This window comes from Podarcis tiliguerta (genome assembly GCF_965153285.1).
Source record: "Podarcis tiliguerta genome assembly, chromosome: 16".
Taxonomy (NCBI): domain Eukaryota; kingdom Metazoa; phylum Chordata; class Lepidosauria; order Squamata; family Lacertidae; genus Podarcis; species Podarcis tiliguerta.
In genome coordinates, this window is record NC_139549.1 from 2,320,751 (window position 1) to 2,341,043 (window position 20,293).

Below are 20,293 nucleotides of genomic sequence, written 5' to 3' on the forward strand. Positions count from 1 at the left end.
GATGGAGGGCACAAGGAGAAGGGGATGACAGAGGACGAGGTGGTTGGACGGTGTTCTCGAAGCTACTAGCATGAGTTTGACCAAACTGTGGCAGACAGGAGGGCCTGGCGTGCTCTAGTCCATGGGGTCACGAAGAGGCGGACACAACTAAACAACTAAACAACAACATTGTGGGGTAGTCATCACAGCAAATGCTCTTAACTTTTTTCTTTCTTTTTTTTTAAGTCCCGGAAATTTTGGAGTCATCATGACATCTCATAGCAGAGAATCTCATCAATCAATTAAACTGCTACCAGTTCTACCAGAAAGGAGACAAAAATATTAATTTGGAGATCTAGGTTTTGCCACAGAGTATAGCTTTTTATTTATTGCGAGGCAACGCTCCAGGTTTTGAAATTCTAGGAAGGGAACATTGTGTATAGTTGCACTGTACATAAACCTCCCCCTTGAGTGCATGCAATAGCCCAAGTGGGAGGAACAGCCGGTAACTTAGACATCCCAAGAAAAAGGTGCAAATATTAAATATGGCAAAGGGCCAAGCTTTTGGGTTCCCTCTTCCAAGAGACAAGATATGAGGTGCAATTTGAAAGGCCAGGTGGCAAAGCCTGACTGATGTCACACACAACTCTGGAATTCTGTTCCTGGGTTCTGGGGGGATCTTCCAGTGGCAGCCTCAGCATCATCAACAAGGGCCTTGCTTAGCGCATGGATCCACCGGGACACACTTTGAAGAGCATGAGCCGACGGCGACTGGGATGCACTGTGGCGGTGCACAGACTGATTGACATGGATCGGGGCACTTTGTGGCGCATGGAGCCACCACCTGTGCGCACGGTGGGGCACAGACGGAGGGGCCGCACGGATCCACACATTTGGGTGCACATACATCGCCGCACTTGGGAGCGCACGGAGGGGCGCAGACAGGAGCACAGGGGTCTCCGCCAATCTTAGCGCATGGACCCGAGCATGGTGGGGAGCAGACGGTCACGGACTGGCCAGGGGACTGCTGGACGATGCTCGGGCCACAGGGCGCTGAACACGGGCAGACGTCTCCACATTTCGCAGAGCCCTTCTGTCCACAGATTGGGGGCGGGAGGCAGGGCTGCTTGCATTGCTGGAATGGGCAAGCCATCTTCAATGGTCCTCAGGAAAGTCTGTGGGGAGAAAAGCAAGAGAGAACAGATTCATGCTCCAGGCTTCACCCTTTTGGACATTGGGGGGACCTGTCCCTCAACCCCCAAATTTTTTGGAGCTCCTAAAGGACTTAGCCCCCAAGAGCTGGTGCCCCTGGTCTTTACATGTCCCTGTTACCTTCAGCTATGGCAGAAGACACTCATCAGTGAAGAACTAAGATTCATTTCAGATCCTTTTCTCCTTTGCTTACTTAAAAAAAAATCTATTTCCATCTCCCAAGGTCCACCAAGACTCAAATATGGACATATTTAAAGGATCCAAAGTTCCCTTTCTTCCCAGGAGTTTATATATCACATTACAGTGGTACCTCAGGTTACATACGCTTCAGGTTACAGACTCCGCTAACCCAGAAATAGTGCTTCAGGTTAAGAACTTTGCTTCAGGATAAGAACAGAAATCGTGCTCTGGTGGCGCGGCAGCAGCGGGAGGCCCCATTAGCTAAAGTGATGCTTCAGGTTAAGAACAGTTTCAGGTTAAGAATGGACCTCCAGAACGAATTAAGTACTTAACCTGAGGTACCACTGTATTTTACTTTAGAAACTTGCATCCCACCTAATTTTTTAGAAAGAAAACTCAGTGTGGTTCGCTAATCCAAACCACACCCATGATTAGAGGTATATCCCAATTTCCACCCAAAAGGATGACCAATCTATCTGTCTGTCTCTGACTGACTGTCTACCTATCTCATTGCAGACTTGACAGAATTACTATTTCCACTGCTTTGAGTTAATAATTCATATGTGTCATGTTGTTATTCATTCTTGTGATAAATGACAAGGAAAATTAAATGATTAGATAAGGTGAGACTTCTAGTTGAGCAATTTTGGAGAACGGTCACTCGGAACCCACCCATAAGAAACTGCTTGCACCGGCCACCAACACCAGTCTTCCCTACACTGACTGACAGCAGCTTCCTGGGGTTTCAGACAAGGAGTTGTTCACAGTCCTACCTGGAGATGCTTCAGATTGTATGTGGGACCTAAAACCAGTTACTCTACGCCTAGAATAAGATCCCAGTCCTCATGGTTCTGAATAAAGGACTGATTTAAATGGGAGCATTAAAAGATTCCTTATATACTAAGGTTACCAGATTTTTTTTCAAAGAATCTGGGGACACTATATTTTTTTAAAAGAGAGAAAAAAGTTATTAAAAAAAGTTTTTGTTTTTTTAAAAAAAGAAGTAATATCTTCTCTTCTGTGGGCAGTTGGCCGGGTGGCTGGGCACTCTTGCTCCCAGCTCGATTTGGGTTGCTGGGGGGGGTCAGCGGTTCCCCCAGTTGACATGCCAGTCATCCCCGGTTCCCCCTCGGCAGCGGCAGTGGCAGTCTCAGCAGCCCAGAGCCAGCCTGGTAGCGCAGTTGTCTCTGGCTGGCTTCAGGAGCTGGTCGCTGCCGTGGCGCCCGCCATTTTGTCTCTCCAGAAGTCCCCATATGATGTGTCTTGTGCCGTTGAACCAATCACGCAACATTCATTCCCTACTAATAAATCTACAACACTTAAAATATAAATCGGGGGACATTAAATGAAATCCGGGGACGGATTTTGTATGGGGACAGATTTGTAAATCCGGGGACTGTCCCCGTGAAACGGGGACTGTCCCCGTGAAACGGGGACATCTGGTAACCATATTATATACCGAGTTTCCCATTGGTCCATCTGGTTCACTCTTGTCCATCCCGATTGGATCTCCAGAGTTTCAGAGAGGAGCCTGCCTGCAGATGTCAGGGGATGAACCTGGGAGCAATGCAAAGGGTTATGCCCTGCTATTCAGCTACGGCTCCTCCAAGGACACAAGAAGATTCCCTGCTGCACCAGACCAAAGGCTCATCTAGTCCAGCATTCTGTTCTCCATCCAGCAGCCAATCAGATTCCTCCAGGAAGGCCACAGGCATGGCATGAAGGCAAGAGCCCTCCCTCAGTGTACATAAGACCATCAGAGAAGCCCTGCTGGATCAGGCTGAAGGATCTAGCCCAGCAACTTCTTCTCACAGCAGCCAAATGCCCCTAAGAACCTAGAAATCTAAGACTGCCTCTGGACCTAGAGGTTCCATACGAACATCAGACTACTCCTACCACTGAATCAGGCCCAAGGTTCTAGCACAGCACCCCGTTCTCACAGCGGTCTGCCTTCAAGCCCACAAGCAAGCAGAACACGAGCACAACAGCACAAACGCTTCCTCCAAGCCGCCTCACGCAGTTCATAAACCATGGGAGCAGGGGATACAAATCAACACCATGCGCTGAGAGACTCACCTAAATGGATCGCCAACCAAAAGCCACAGAGAGTCAGTTCAGGAGTAACAGCGAGCAAGCTGGTTTTATATGGTTTCGTTCAACTGGGTTCCGGAAATGATGCACCCCGAGGGGGTGAAGCATGCGTTCCTCCCACACAACTCCAAATTGCTTGTTTGGGTTGCTATTTACTCAGGGAAACCTCCCAATCTTAAGGGCTACCACATGGCCACAAGCTTCCTTTTTTGTGGGAAGGGGGAGGAATTCCATGGAATGTCATGGGGCAAAGGAAATACAGTCGGGCCGAATTGCGGGAAACATGCTGGGAGGAGGAAGATGATGATGATGATGATCCTGCCTTTTTGCCAAATTGGGACTCAAAATGGCTTACACAAATTGAAACAGCACAGATAAGATAACGAAGACGTACAAAAGATGGTTGATAGGAAGTAATTAAACTCTAATAGAACCTTATTTAAAAAACCCACATTCATTAAAACACAGATAACAAAAGCAGCACGGTACTATTAGAAGCCCTTTAATAAGAAGAAACTTGTTCCCCAAAGTTTGTTGGAATAAAACAGTCTTCCCCTGCCAGTGGAAGGACAACAAGGAAGGAACCAATCTGGCTTCTCTAGGGAGAGGGTTACGAATCCTGGGAGCAGCCATTGAGAAGGCCTTCTTCTGCGTCCCCACCAAGTGGGTCTGTGAGCGTGGTGGGACTGAGAGAAGGGCCTCCCCTGGAGATGTCAAAGCCCAGGAAGGTTTGTATGAGGGGGTGTGGTCTATCAAACAGCAGGGACCTCAGTCGTATAAGAAGAATCCAATCCAAAGACAGTCTTCAGTCACACCATACTTTGAAAGCACTAGGGTGGCACTTGAAACAGCCATGGCTTTCTCCCAAAGAATTCTGGGATGCATGTGAAATGTGGACCACTTATAAACACCATCTCCAACTCCTCAAAAGATTCCATCAACAGTGTTTCCGAAAAAATTACACATTACTTGGGAAGACAGGTGAACTAATGCCAGCGTACTGGAAGAAGCAAAGATCACCAGTGTTGAAGCAATGATTCTTCAACATCAACTTCGTTGGACTGGTCATGTTGTGCAGATGCCTGATGATCGTCTTCCAAAGCAACTACTCTATTCTGAACTTAAAAAATGGAAAGTGAAGTGCCGGTGGACAACAAAAGCTGTTTAAAGATGCTCTCAAGGCAAATCTTTTAAAATGTAGTATAAGCACAGACAATTGGGAAACACTGGCCTGCGAGTGCTCCAGTTGGAGAACAGCCTTTACCAAAAGCGTCGTGGACTTTGAGGACACTCAAACTGAGGATGAAAGGGAAAAACATGCTAAGAGGAAGGCATGCTTGGTAAATCCACACCGTGATCAACTCCCACCCAGAAATCTATGTCCCCACAGTGGAAGGACGTGTGGATTCAGAATTGGCCTCCACAGTCACTTACAGACTCATTGTTAAAACCATGTTCATGGAAGGCAATCTTACTCGGTTACGAGTGATCGCCAAAGAAGAAGAAGTTAAAGGTGTTGAGATTTGTTAGGACACCCTTATTTCCCACAGAAAGCTACAATTCCCAGAGCTCCCTCTGAAGAGGGATTGGTTGTTTAACCACTCTGGGAATTGTAGCGTTTTGAAAGGAGAGAACATAAGAAGAACTCTGCTGGGACAGATCTAATCCAGCATACTGTTCTCACAGTGGACAATCAGATTCTTCAGAAAGCCCACAGATAGGGCATGGAGGCAAGAGCCCCTCTCTCCTTGTCACCCATATGGTCATAAAAAGCAGCCTGATAGATCAGACCAAAGGTCCATGAGGTCTAGCGTCATCTACTCACAGTGGCCAACCAAAATAAGCCCCAGAGCAGGACCTGAGCACAACAACAAGTCTCCCCACTTCTGATGCCCCATAACTAGCATTCAAGAGTATCCTTCCTCCATCCGTGGCTGGAGAACATCAGGGTTAGGATCCAATAGCCTTATCCTCCATGAACTTTGATAGCCTTATCCTCTATTAAAGTCAACCAAGCTGGCAGCCATCACTGCAAGACTCCCCCATCACTGCAGCTGGGTCTGGCTCAAGAACCATCTGGCCCAGCATCCTCTTCTCCCAGTGGTCAATCGGATGTCCCAATGGGAAGCCCATGAGGAGAGCCTGAGCACAACAGCAACACTCCCCTACAGAGGTTTTCGGCAGCAGGTATTCAGATGCATATAGCCTCTGACAGAAATAGAACCTAGCTCTCAGGGCTGGTGCATCTATCTCAGAGATTATTCCATAAATGGAATGGGATGGACTGTTGAATGAACACTTGCAAAAGTCTCTAGGGCTGGGGATAAAGTGATTTGTTCCTCCCAGTGTGTGCCCACTTCTTTCATTTAAAAAGAAAACACAAGTCACAACTGTCATATGTGCTCAAAAAATGTGGGGGGCAGCATGGAAAGAGCTATTCCTTTCATGCTCTCCTTGAAGGCTTCTTGAAGGCACCTCGTGGGGCACTTTGGGAAGAAGAATTCTGGATGGGATGGGCCTTGAGTCTGATCCATGATGGCTCTGCTAATGTTCTCCTCCATTTCTGCCTACACCTGGTTTTATTTGCTTAATTGATGGGTGAATGGGTAAATGGATGGTTGCATATTTTCCTGAATTTTCTTCTAAGGAGCTCAATGTGGAATACATGCTTCTTCCCCTCTTCATTTAATCCCCACAGCCAGTGAGCTTCACAACCGTGGGACTGTAAACTCTGGTCTCCCTGGTACAAGTCCAACACTCTAATAACTGCATTCCTATTGCCCATTTTAAAGTATAAGTGCTTTTCACTGAAACTCTGAAACACAGGGGAGGAAGAGAAGGATGCTCGCAAAAATTATGATGGTAGGCCTGACTAATGCATGGCCAAGAGCTTTCCAGCTATCACCCCATCACTCTTGTGATGCTGTCACTACAAGCGCAAAACACAATTAACTTCTGAGTTCACCCAGAAAACATCTTGGAAATGCAACATTTTTGGTGTGCTTCCCAAATTGAGCCAATTATGTGATTTTATCTAATGTGCAGTGATGGGGATCTGGGAGGATACTAAATTCCTCGGTAGTTAGCTGATAATGGGGTGCACATTCCATCCTCGGTGGTGATAACAAGCGAAAAGCCCTCAAAGAAGATGAGACATTTCAGTCATTCATTAAGAAACTGGAATTTGATGAGCAACCTCTGCATCTGAAGACAATGACAGGATACCTCCAGGGCTGAAGCAGCTCCATCTAGCCCAGTATCCTGTTTCCCACAGTGGACAGCCAAGGCTCACACGCATAGGAGCACGAGAAGCTGCTTTATATCAGGTCCACTCCTTTGTCCATCTGACCCAAAAGTCATGGATTAAGATGCCCTCAGACTCTCCCCACCCAGCACCTGAGTGGGCCTCCTCCAAGATGCCACTGATAGCATAATGGGATGCAACACCATGGGCTTCCCATTTCTGATTTACACTTCTGGAAGTGATCCCTGATTGGTTGGGACATGTGTCCAGGAAGAAGAAGAAGAAGAAGAAGAAGAAGAAGAAGAAGAAGAAGAAGAAGAAGAAGATATCCCGCTTTATCACTACCCTAAAGGGTCTCAAAGCGGCTAACAATCTCCTTTTCCCTTCCTCCCCCCCAACAAACACTCTGTGAGGTGAGTGGGGCTGAGAGACTTCAGAGAAGTGTGACTGGCCCAAGGTCACCCAGCAGCTGCATGTGGAGGAGCGGAGACGCGAACCCGGTTCACCAGATTACTAGTCCGCTGCTCTTAACCACTACACCACCAGGACAGTGATGGGGAACCCAGTGGCTCTGTGGATGGTGCTAGACTCCAGCTCCCATCCCCCTTGCCCATTGCCCACGCCAGAGTTGAAGTCCAACAACATTTGGGTAACCGGTTCCACATACAGCAAACAATGCAAGGAAGAAAGGTGCTTAAAGGTAAAATGAGCCATATGGCTTTATGAATGAACACTTGCAAACGTGTCAAGGGCTGGGGATAAACTGATCTGTTCCTCCCAGAACAGAATAGCAGTAGCAATAGCAATAGTACAGTGGTACCTTGGGTTAAGAACTTAATTCATTCCAGAGGTCTGTTCTTAACCTGAAACTGTTCTTAACCTGAGGTACCACTTTAGCTAATGGGGCCTCCTGCTGCCGCCGCACGATTTCTGTTCTCATCCTGAAGCAAAGTTCTTAACCCGAGGTACTATTTCTGGGTTAGCAGAGTCTGTAACCTGAAGCATATGTAACCTGAAGCATCTGTAACCCGAAGTACCACTATATATCATTTGTAACCCACCCATCTGACTGGGTTGCCCCAGCCACTCTGGGTGACTTCTAGCACATATAAAAACATAATAAAACATTAAACCTTAAAAAGCTTCCCTAAACAGGGCTGCCTTCAGATGTCTTCTAAAAGTCAGGTAGTTGTTCTTCTCTTTGACATCTGGTGGGAGGGCGTTCCACAGGGTGTGCGCCACCACTGAGAAGGCCCTCTGCCTGGGTTCCTGTAACCTCACTTCTCTCAGGGAGGGAACCACCAGAAGGCCCTTGGAGTTGGACCTCAGTGTCCGAGCTGAATGATGGGGGTGGAGATGCTCCTTCAGGTATACAGGAGATCTTTTGATGAAGGCTGGTATATAACTCAAATAAACAGATCAACAATGTAGTAGTTAGTGCGTTGGACCAGAGATTGGGAAGCCAGGGCTCCAAACCCCACCCAGCTATGAACCTCACTGGCATGGCCTTGGCTCAGGCACTGACTCTCAGTCTAATCTACCTTGCAGGGTTGCTGTAAGGTTAAAATGGGGATAACCATGTGCACCACTTTGACTTCCTTGGGAGAAAAGACAAAAGAGAAATGGAAGAACAGCAATAACATTATGTATTTCTGGCAAGGTTTTTGTTTTTGAACTTTCACTCAACACTCACGTGTGCCAAGTCTACGCAGTACAAATTTGCTCAAATCAGATATATCCAACTAGGCATTTAAAGTGCTAATTAAAAAGAGTTTCGCAGTTAGTCAGGATATAATTAAGACTCTCTTTTTTAAAATGAAATTTGTGTGTGTGTGTGTGTGTGTGTGTTCCATACACCTAGTTAATTCACTGAGGTTTTAAAGTGCTTGGTTCAGTCATTCTGTATTCACAGCAGAATATAATTCGTATTCATATTGCCTTAATTTACTTTGCATGATTACTCCTTGGAAAGCCGCATCTGTTCCAATCTGCACTGGAGCTTGCTGATTTATCACTTTAGCTGCCCTGTTTAATCTGTGCACTATTTTTAGATGGCTACTGTTCTAAGTGGGATGCGGGTGGCGCTGTGGGTTAAACCACAGAGCCTAGGGCTTGCCGATCAGAAGGTCGGCGGTTCGAATCCCCGCGACGGGGTGAGCTCCCGTTTCCCAGTCCCTGCTCCTGCCAACCTAGCAGTTCGAAAGCACGTCAAAGTGCAAGTAGATAAATAGGTGCCGCTTTGGCGGGAAGGTAAATGGCACATAGAGCACATTGCAGTATTCCAAGCGGGAGATAACCAGAGCATGCACCACTCTGGTGAGACAGTCCATGGGCAGGTAGGGTCTCAGCCTGTGTACCAGATGGAGCTGGTAGACAGCTGCCCTGGACACAGAATTGACCTGCACTTCCATGGAGAGCTGTGAGTCTAAAATGATCAACATTTCCCTTGCTCTCTGACTCTCAGAGCTGGGCTGATCTGAGGGCTGGGAAGAGAAGTGACCACCTCAAAAATCCCAATATACCCATGGGCCTAAAACATTGGTGACCCCTGCTATAGAGGGATTCTCACTGTTCATTAATTTTTGGAGAGAGAAAGACCTGGGAAATATCCCACCATGCATCTCTTCCCCCTATGTTGCAACTGCATATATTAATGTAGTAATCAGAATCTTTAAAATGCTGCATATATTCATGTATAACAATGCTAGCTAAGGCAATGTCAATGGAAGATAAGCAATCATCGCAAGGACATGACCCTGTACCATATCTAATGTATTGGTTTCTCTGTCTCTCTTTTTTCAATTAGATGTACTAATTAATAAAATAAAATAAAATAAATACAGTGGGAGGGTGTGATGTGGAGCTCAATTAGTTTCCAGACTCAATTCAAAGTGCTGGGTTTGACCCAGAATGCCTTATGTGACCCTGACACCTCAAGGACAGCCTCTCGACACATCAACCGATCTGAATATGGTGCTCATCACCTGAGGCCCTTCTCCACATGTCCCCTCCAAGGGAGGCATGTGTCAGGGAACTGCCATCAGTGTCCGAGGGAGAGAGCAAGCTCCGAAGGGATCCCAGAGAGCGTCCTGGGAGTGGGAGGGGCAGCCCATCTTCTGGGGGAGAGAATCAGCGTAGCTCCAGTGGAGAAGGGGGGCAGATGGGGGAATCGGCGAGGCGATCCCATGACTCCTTGCTGGGGACCAGCGGGGAGAGAAGGGATCCTCTGCTGCCCACGCCCACCTTGCGCAGAAGGCTTCCGCGCAGGGAGAGTAGGCAGAGACTGGGCGTCAAAGAACTTCTTTGCTGGAAGAAGTTTAAGAAATGCCCACTGACGGATTCTGCCAGTGATTGAGACGGTCACGGGCGAGTGGCTGCCTGGACAGGAAAGGTTCACTCAGGCAACCCAGCCAGACGTTGGGACAAGCTTACGCATGAGCAACCCCTAGAACCATTACAGCATGGAACTGGACTTATCAGTGGTGGCCCCCTTTTGTGCCCTACTCTTCTCAGGGAAGCATGCATGGTGCCGTCATGGTTTGGTCTTAGGCACCAGGCTAAGACATTTTCATTGACCCAAATCTTCCGTAAGAACATAAGAAGAGACAGGGCTGTTTTATGCAGCACCTGGGTGCAAAGATCTCCCTGGCGCCACTCCCCCCCCCCCCCCAGGTTGCTCAGTCCCAGGCATGCAGGAGGGCGGAGCTGGCCAGCCACCTCAGCATCTTGCTGGCTTGGTCACCCCCGAACTCGTGGCGCAGAGCCTCCCACAGCAGAAGAGTCCGCCACAGCGCTCCAGCCGACGAGTGGACTCTTCCCCAGATTCAACTCTTGGGCCCTGAACTCTTGGCCTGACGCACCTGAGAGCCCAGTGCCCAGGTGCCCCGGACCCCTAGCACCTAGGTGTAAGACAGCCCTGAGAAGAGCCCTTCTGGATCAAACCAATGGCCCATCTAGTCTTCTTCTCCCAGTGGTCCACCAGGTGCCTGTAGGAAACCTTCAAGCACAAGAACAACTCTCCCAGCCCTGTCATTTCAGCACATGGTAAAATTTAAGTCAGCCTTTATTATAATGCTCATTTCTTTGTAGGGTGAAGTAAGATTTCTCCCGATTGTGTTACTGAAACAGGACATTGAAGAATTTTGCATAGCACATTGTGTGTGTGTGGCTGTTAATTGATGTTATCTGTCTGTATTTTGTCTCATTAAGTCACTTTACCTTTTGCATGAAGTGAGTAACAAATATAAGGAATATTGGTGTAATATAAATCTGAAATCAAATACAGTGTTCGGCATGCGCACGATAGCCAATGTGCACACCGTTTTTGGCCCTGGAAGGGGGTGGAATGGGGGTGAGGTGGGGCAGAATGGGCTTACACTTGCCCCTACCAAGATGTGTATGGCGTGTCAGAATGCAATCCCTGCGCAAATGGGGAGTAGTAGCCTGTACTCTGATTGAGTATTTCTGGAGCATGATACCAAAGCTAACATTTATTTTTATTTTTATTTTAAGGAGTATTTGGGAGTATTTTAAATAGCATCTCAGAAGTATTAAAGAGTATTTTTAAAAGAGTTCCTTGGGAGTATTAAAGAGTATTTTTAAAAGAGTTCCTTGGGAGTATTAAGGAGTATTTTTAAAGAGCTCCTTGGGAGTATTAAGGAGTATTTTAAAGAGTTCCCTGGGAGTATTAAGGAGTATTCTTCAAAGAATTCCTTAGTAGCATTATGGAGTACTTTAAAGGAGTATCTGAGGAGTATTTCAGAGCGACTTTCAAAGAATACCTCAGGACTATCTGTGAGATTTTTAAGGAGTACCTCAGGAGCGTTCAGGGTGCACTTAAGGAAGTATTAAGGAGTATTTTTATAGGAATACTTCGGGAGTGTTTCATTCCTAAGATATACTGCAACAGGAGGCTTGGCCTGGCATATCTACCATTCTATTTAATTATATCCTTAAACCACAGTGATGTCACTTATTGGGACTGGAATGAGCTTTGCTCCCCAGAGACGCTGACGGTGCCCTGAAGGCGCTTACTGCTCATTTTATATTAGGAAACATTTTATCATGTTGTAATGCCAATTATCCACAGCTCCATCTCACTTTAATTAGGAGCACACAAACATCAATCATCTGCTTCCTGGTATCACCTGCAGAGTGATGGATTTTTTTCCCCAGCAAGGAAAATGTAGGGATTGTACTACTGACTTGGTTATGTAGGCCTCAACTCCACAATATGTCTCCACTGTGGAAGGACGTGTGGATCCAGAATTGGCCTCCACAGTCACTTACGGACTCACTTCTAAAACCATGATCATGGAAGTCAATCTTACTCGTTTATGAGGGATTGCCAAAGAAGAAGAATATGTTTAAAGCAGTATCACACAACAGTCATGGCTTCCCCCCAGAGAATCCTGGGAACTGGAGCTTGTTGAGGGTACTGAGAGTTGTTAGGAGACCACCCCTTATTCCCCTGACAGAGCTACAGTTCCCAGAATTCCCTGGAAAGAGGGACTGACTGTTAAACCACTCTGGAATAGTGGGGTCTCCTAACAAATCTCAGCACCTTAACATAGCAGAGTTCCCAGGATTCTCTGGGAGGAGACCATGACTGTTCAAAGTGGATTGATACTGCTTTAAATGTATAGTGCAGATGGGCTCTACTTTCCTTCTCCCGCATACGGGATATTAACACAGATATTGTTTTGTGCAACTGAAATGTCCCAGATATAATCTCCAGCATCTTCAACTAAGGCTGAGAGATACCCATGAGAGATACCGATGGTCTGACTCAAGGCCACTTCCTACGTCCCTATTTAACCAGCCCTTTCTGCAGAACCATGAGGACTAGAGTCTTGCTTTATTTTCAAGGGAAGTACCAGCTGAGGTGAAACGAGAATGTGCTGCTAGGCCACTGCGTGACCACAGGGCCGCCACATCCCTTTTCTAGGCCATGTGGCAGTACCCATGAAGTGGCAGTGACAAAGGGCAGGTTCTGGTGAGATCTTGTGAGATCATGCAAAAAACCCCATATGATTGTGTGCACTCCACAAGATCTTACAAGATTTGGTGAGATCTTGCCAGAAGCTGGCACTGCAGCCCATGCCATCAGAGGTGTCAGAGGTGGGATGGATGAGGCACCAGCCAGGGTGCTGGTCCTGGGGGTTCCGCTGACCTCATAGGTGGCCTTCTTCAGGGAAGTACCATAGCTGTGAGCATAAAGAATCATAGCTGAGAGCATAAAGAATGTCCCAAGTTCAACTCTCAGCTAACTCAGGTAAAACAGGGGAAAGACTCCTTGCTGGAACCCTCAAAAGCCGCTGCCGTACAATGTGGACAATACTGAGCTGGTGTGAATCGGTATAACACAACTTCTGGTGTTCTTGAATCCTAACCAAATGCCACCAGCTAGATTTGTTGTTGATTAGTTGTGTCCGCCTCTTCGTGACCCCCTGGACTAGAGCACGCCAGGCACTCCTGTCTTCCACTGCCTCCCACAGTTTGGTCAAACTCATGCTGGTAGCTTCGAGAACACTGTCCAGCCATCTCGTCCTCTGTCGTCCCCTTCTCCTTGTGCCCTCCATCTTCCCCAGCATCAGGGTCTTTTCCAGGGGGTCTTCTCTTCTCATGAGGTGGCCAAAGTCTTGGAGCCTCAGCTTCAGGATCTGTCCTTCCAGTGAGCACTCAGGGCTGATTTCCTTCAGAATGGATCGGTTTGATCTTCTTGCAGTCCATGGGACTCTCAAGAGTCTCCTCCAGCACCAGAATTCAAAAGCATCAGTGATGGCAATGGTTGTGTTTCGTAGCAACAGCAACATGACCATCAGAGGAAACCTCCCTGGAATGTGCCTACTGATGCAAAGGGGCTGAGGAAGCCACAAATGCATCCTGTATAAATATTAATAGGAAAGCCAAGATACCAGTCCTCTCCGTCAGTTTGTTTTATTGATATTTGGGGATCGGCATCCTTGACTCCTGTTTAATTTGCCAGCCCCGTGGTGTGGCTCACTCACCCTCTGTGTTATTTAGAACCTGTATAAACATTCAAAGGCAAAGCATTTCTATCTAAACAGATAATGAGTTTCTGAACTGCCTAGGGCAACATCTGCCTCAAGGCTTTTCTGCCTGTGTCCCAACAGGACATTCCTGCCTAACCCGAACCCTTCCCAACCTTCTGTTTTCTGTCAATGTTTGAGCCTCAAGCTCCGCTGCCTTGCAGGATATCTTCAGGAGAAGAAAAGCCTAAGGAGGAAACCCTATAGATATGTGGTGGACTTGTAGAAGGGTAAAAAAGTACAGTCATACCTCGGGTTGCGAATGCTGTGGGTTGTGCATTTTTAGGTTGTGGACTGCACCGAACCTGGAAGCACTGGAATGGGTTACTTCTGGGTTTCAGCACTCGTTCATGCGCAGAAGTGCAAAATGATATCAGGCGCATGCTCAGATGCAGTGAATCGCGTCACACGCACGCGCAGACACGGCGCTGCGGGTTGCGAACGTGCCTCCCACACGGATCACGTTCACAACCCAAGGTATGACTGTATTGGGAAATAATCCATAATGAATGGGGGGGGATGTTTAAAAGTACTTTCCCCCAAAAGCCAGAGTCCTTTCTGTTGAGGATAATTCAGACTGAAATTCCCAGGTGTCAAAAAAGGTTTTTTACGTATGTTGCTACTGCGACCTGTGTTTTGTTAGCCCCAAAATGGAAAGCGAGCGAGATTCCCAGCCAAAGAAGAATGGCAACTGAAGCTGGCACAATATGTGCAGCTTGCAGACTTAACATATAGAATAAGAGAACAAGAAGAACATACGTTTAGAGAAGATTGGAAAACGTTGATTGAATATATGGGAAATAACTGTGTACAGGTGGAAATGTGAGCAGCATTAGGATAAATTCAACAGTGTAAATAAGTTTTGGTGGATGCAATCATGGAATACTGAATGGTATAGTTTTTGTAAAATAGACAGGGATTTATGCAAAATGAACCATGGAAAGAGCAGAAGGATGTAAAATGAGTATTTTAAAATGGGAAACAGAAAACTTAATTTTAAAAAGTGTGTGTGTGTGTGTGTAGTAAACCCAGTGCCAGATTTATGTATAAGCTAAACAAGCTATAGCTATAGCTTAGGGCCCCACTCTTTTGGGGGCCCCAAAAAAATTAAGGGGGGGGGAACTGGATGTAAATTTCCAAAATATAAGATAAAAAACAAATAAAATAAAGCCTACATACAGCAACAGTGTTTTCTGTTGTGTAGGCTCCTATGATGTAAGTCATGGGCCCCGCCTGCTAGCTTGCTCCCTAAAATATCACTGGTTTGCTCATTTCTATATATAGGGTGCCTGCATTCTGCATGGACTTTGCATTCTGCATGGACTTTTCAAAAATTACTGTGATAAAATACATATTTTGTTATGTGCAAAAGCCTTTAGTTGCCATTAGGTCCATAAGTGACCATGTAGCATATATTCAACACAAAAAACAGTGACCGTTTGTTGTTGACAAAGTACAGCTGGACATGTAAAGGGCCCCATTATCTTCAGTAGCTTAGGGACGCATCAAACCTAAATCCGGCCCTGAGTTAAACCCTACACAAATCCAGAGTAGAGTCCCTAAGTCATTTGGACAGCGCCTTATATTTTTTTCTCCTGGCAGCTCCTGCTAGTGTCAAACATTCTGTTCTGCTTTCCTTTCCATCACATCAGTGAGGCTGAAAGGGGAGGCGGTCTTGTCATCTGGGCAGCCCAGGACCTCCAGACACACGGACCAGGCTTCTGCCCCAGGCAGGTCACTTGAGTGCTGCTAATGCAGCCGTTTGACTTCACCCCTTGAGTTGCACTCCATTGTCTCTTGAGAAAGGCAACAACTATTTCCTGTGACAGCTCATCAAGGATGAAATGCATTTGGTCCAACTTCAGTGAGGTTGAAAAATGTGAAAATGCCGAAGTCACACACCCTGCTTTGAACAAGGGTGTCTAGTCAGGGTGGGAAAACCATCTGACCGACTCAGTTTCCATTTAACTACCTAATTCCCACTGTGTGTGACAAGGTGGAAGTCGAAACATAGCCAAACTTTTGAAATGTGCATGTCTCTGGGTTTCGCAATGTCGTCCTCCAGCCAAAAAAGTGCATATACGACTAGGGCGAAGAGTGCCTATTAGTAAACATAGAATATAAATGTGTGTGTGATAATATAAATATTGGGTAAAATACATTAAGAAGAAGAAGAAGAAGAAGAAGAAGAAGAAGAAGAAGAAGAAGAAGAAGAAGAAGAAGAAGAAGAAGAAGAAGAAGAAGCAGCAGCTATATTAGGTAAACCAAAATATGCATATTAGGGAAATACGCACTAAAACGTTCATGAATTTTCATAAGGACTTTAAAAAACAACAACAGTGCTGAATTTCTGCCTGGAGTTTTGGTGCTGAGAACATAAGAAGCGGCTGCTAGATCAGGCTAATGCATAGCTGTCAACTTTTCCCTTTTCTTGCGAGGAATCCTATTAGGAATAAGGGAATTTCCCTTTAAAAAAAGGAAACGTTGACAGCTATGGACTAATGGCCTGCCTAGTCCAGTGTCCAGTTCTCACAATGGCCAGCCAGTTGCTTGTGGTAAAACCTGCAAGCAGGATTCAAAAACAAGACCAACTCTCCCTTCCTGTGATTTCCAGGAACTGGTCTACAGAAGCATCGTTCTGGCTGGAGCGAATGGGAACTGGAGTTTAGCAATGCCTGGGGAGCCACTGATTGCCCATCGCCAGCTTGTAACAAAGAACATGGAACAGTGGGACGGTTGTGTTCCTCTGTATCTGGAAACCAAGCCACTAGAAGGATGTTGTTGTGGGTCCTCAGAGATGTTTTGGCAATAAAGGGACATCTGAAGGGTGACATATGCACAGCTAGGCAGGTGAAACCTTCAGAGAGAGGCTGTTTCCATCCTTTCAAATTATATCAGGGCTGTTTGACAGCAAAGCTATAATGGCTTAATAACCATACCCAGCCCCATCCTTTTAGACCTCATTACAGATACTCCGGTTTATCTCCATCTAAGGTCTCCAGGCATTTCCTATTACCTCTTTTCTTCTCTCCCTAATGCTCTCGTTCTCTTTCCACATCAGGCTTCCCCAACCCGGTCTCTCCAGATGTTTGGATTGCAAGTCCCATAATACCTGCTCCGGCTAAGAACATAAACATTGACCTGGATCAAGTCAATGGCCTGTCTAATCCAGCATCTTGTGTTCTCCCTGCGGCCTCTCAGATGCCTCTTGGAAACCCACAAAATTGACCTGAGCTCAGTAGTTCCTCTCTCATATCCTCCGAGGGTCCTGTTTTCCAGGGACAGTGCAGGAGGACGATGGAGGGTGTGTGTGTTGTGTCCCATTAGTGTCATGGTGATGGCAATCGCCCTTCTTCTGATAGAAAATGCTCAGAGGGGGGACAATGAAAAATGGGGATTCAAGGAGGGTCATTTGGAGGGGAGTGAGAAATGTCCCATTTTCATCTGAGGAATGTTGGAGGGCATGCTCTCCCAAGATTCCTAGCAACTGATATTCACTGCTGCTTTTGACTATGGAGACAGAGCAGAGCCATTGTGGCCAGAAGCCTTATCTCCCATGAATTTGTCCAATCTTCTTTCTTTCTTTCTTTCTTTCTTTCTTTCTTTCTTTCTTTCTTTCTTATGTGTTAAATAAATTTATTATATATAAATATATTCCTCTCCAAGTCCTTAGGATTATTTTCCCCTTAGGCTGTGAACTAACAAAGCAATTCCTTGCTTAGTTTTCTGTTGTTCTTTTTTTATTATACGTATATTTTTGGTTTGACATATTTAAGTTTACAATCAAAGCACAACGCATCCAAAGTCACATGATTCTCCCAAATCTCTGGAATTTCCACCTTCCCTTCCATGGGACCTGTTATTAAAACTTTTATACTGCATCTTTTTTATAACTCCGTTGTATCCATAGTTCTCGTTACATAGATCAGACCTCTCCATTCTGAAGGAAATCAGCCCTGAGTGCTCCCTGGAAGGACAGATCCTGAAGCTGAGGCTCCAAGACTTTGGCCACCTCAGGAGAAGAGAAGACTCCCTGGAAAAGACCCTGATGTTGGGAAGGATGGAGGGCGCAAGGAGAAGGGGCGACAGAGGACGAGATGGTGGCACAGTGTTCTCGAAGCTACCAGCATGAGGGAGGCAGTGGAAGACAGGAGGGCCTGGCGTGCTCTGGTCCAGGGGGTCACGAAGAGTTGGGCACAACTAATCAACTAAACAAGAACAAAAACATTTTAAACATTTGCCTTTTGGCGGTTCCCTCACTGCAAGAAGCCGAGTTACAGGGAACCAGGCAGAGGGCCTTCTCAGAAGTGGGGCCTGCCCTGTGGAACGCCCTCCCACCAGATGTCAAGGAAATTAACATCTGACTTTTAGAAAACATCTGAAGGCAGCCCTGTTTATGTTTATGTTTAATAGACTATTGTATTTTAAGATTCTGTTGAAAGCCACCCAGAGTGGCTAGGGAAACCCATCCAGATATGGCGGGGTATAAATAAATTATTATTATTATTATTATTATTATTATTATTATTATTATTATTATTACCTTTCCCACTTCCAACATTCAGTTTCATTGGGTGCCCATGGATTCTAGTGTTATGGGAGAGGGAGATAAGCTTCTTTCTCTTACTCACATTTTCCCTGAACTAAATAGCCTCTAAATAACCTTTCCTCATCGGGGAGCCATTCCACCGCCTCCATCATTTTGGTTGCCCTTTTCTGAACCTTGGGCCAAGGGGAGTTGCAGCCCCAAGCATCCAGGGTTGGAGAAGCCTGTTGTTGACACAGAACGATACGACTAAGGCCCTCCAGCTTCAAGGCTCCTCTAATGTCCTTAGATAACCCACCACCACCTGCCACTGTGAGTGGTGCAAACCGCAGACAGGTTTCCCCACATCTTCTGCTCTTTGTGAAAATTAGGCTTGAAAGGTTCATTCCCTATGTTGAAATAGGACTTTAATTTCCTGGGTTATCTCTTTTTTTAACCACCCTGTCCCCAAAGGCAGGGTATTAACCTAGCAATCAAAACGTTCTAAGGAAACGACAATTAAGACAACATATGCTAAAAGATGCTTTTGTGGCATGCTGGTCAGCTGAACGATGGAATGCGCTGGAACAGATAGACTACAAAGCACACCCTCCAACATCTCCCCAATGAAAACAAGGACGCCCTAAGGAAAATAGGGACATTCCGGGATTAAATCATAAACCAGGATGGCTTATGTAAACCCGGAACTGTCCCTGGAAAATAGGGGCACTTGGAGGGTGTGCACAAACATTTTGCAACGAGGTTTTGATGCTCACTGCCTAGAGCATAAGACAGCGAGTTGGGTATGAGATGTGAAGCTAAAAAGCTAATAACGTGCAATTCATTAGGCATGCAAATGCTAGACAATGGACAGAGACCACACACAATTAAGAATGGAATGCACTCAGTTTTCATACTTCAGATAAGTTGCTCCCAAGAAGCATTTTAGGGGAATATTAAAAAATGGCAGCTATATTTTAAAGTTGGCCATGATCAGGGGCATGGGAAGATCTGTAGCTCAGTGACAGAAGGTTCTAGGTTCAATCCCTGGTGGGGATGGGGAAGAAATTCAGTTCTGATCTATTGGCAACTCCACCTAAGTTGCACTTTGCAAAACAATATAGCAAAATTCTCCAGGCAAGTAAAGTGTACTAGAACATATCCGACAGCAAAGTGTGCATATCAATGCAGATACTTGTGAAAATTGAACCCAAAATCCATTATAATAGGGGAAATTGCTTTGCCAAAAAAGTACCATACGTTAGGTAAAATTGCATAGAAAAAAAATTATATATGGGGGGGGAATGCACTAAATTGCTAGAGGATTTTGTTGAAGACTTTTTCTATCAGCATATGAATTGTTATGTATATATTAATGTGTGACAAGCATAGAAAAATGTTTTTAAAAGAAAAGAAAAACCCATAAGGGAATTCATTTGAATTCTGAGCTCTTGGGTCCGTGCCCTTATTTCAATATTATCTATTGCTCCCTTCTGTTAAAGATCTGAAATGGTTCTTTCAGCACATGTCTAGCTCATAGTTGCACTGCATCATCAGTTTTGTAGTCTTACCGGATTGCTTATAGTCGCACTGCATCATCAGTTCTGTAGTCTTAATGGATTGCTTATAGTTGCACTGCATCATCCGTTCTGTAGTCTTAATGGATTGCTTATAGTTGCACTGCATCATAGATCCTGTAGACTTAAGGCAGCACAAACAGCTATGCTTTCGTATAACAGTGCTTACAGAATGCTTGTTTTACAGGTGAATGAATCAACAAGTCCGAACGTAAAAGTGTCTGCGTAAAAAGTGTACAATGGACTGAAATGGTATTCCATGCCACAGGATGGATCTATGATGGGATGCTAGCAAGACTGAAAGGTAACAAAATTAGCTGCTCAGCCCATCCCTAGGCTGCAATATAGGAAGCTGCCTTAGATGCAAACAGACCCTTTGTCCATCTTTCTCAATGATGCCCACACTGACTAGCAGGTGTTTCAGACAAGGCAC

At 45.8% G+C, this 20,293-nt stretch overlaps 1 long non-coding RNA gene across 1 annotated transcript; it reads right to left on the reverse strand.

The window, feature by feature from the left end:
* Positions 1-325: 325 nt before the first annotated feature.
* Positions 326-3,695, reverse strand: LOC310666270. Its single transcript, XR_014505831.1, has 2 exons — positions 3,448-3,695; positions 326-1,154 (listed from the first exon to the last, which is right to left on the reverse strand). It is a non-coding gene; the product is annotated as an uncharacterized lncRNA (long non-coding RNA).
* Positions 3,696-20,293: the final 16,598 nt, after the last annotated feature.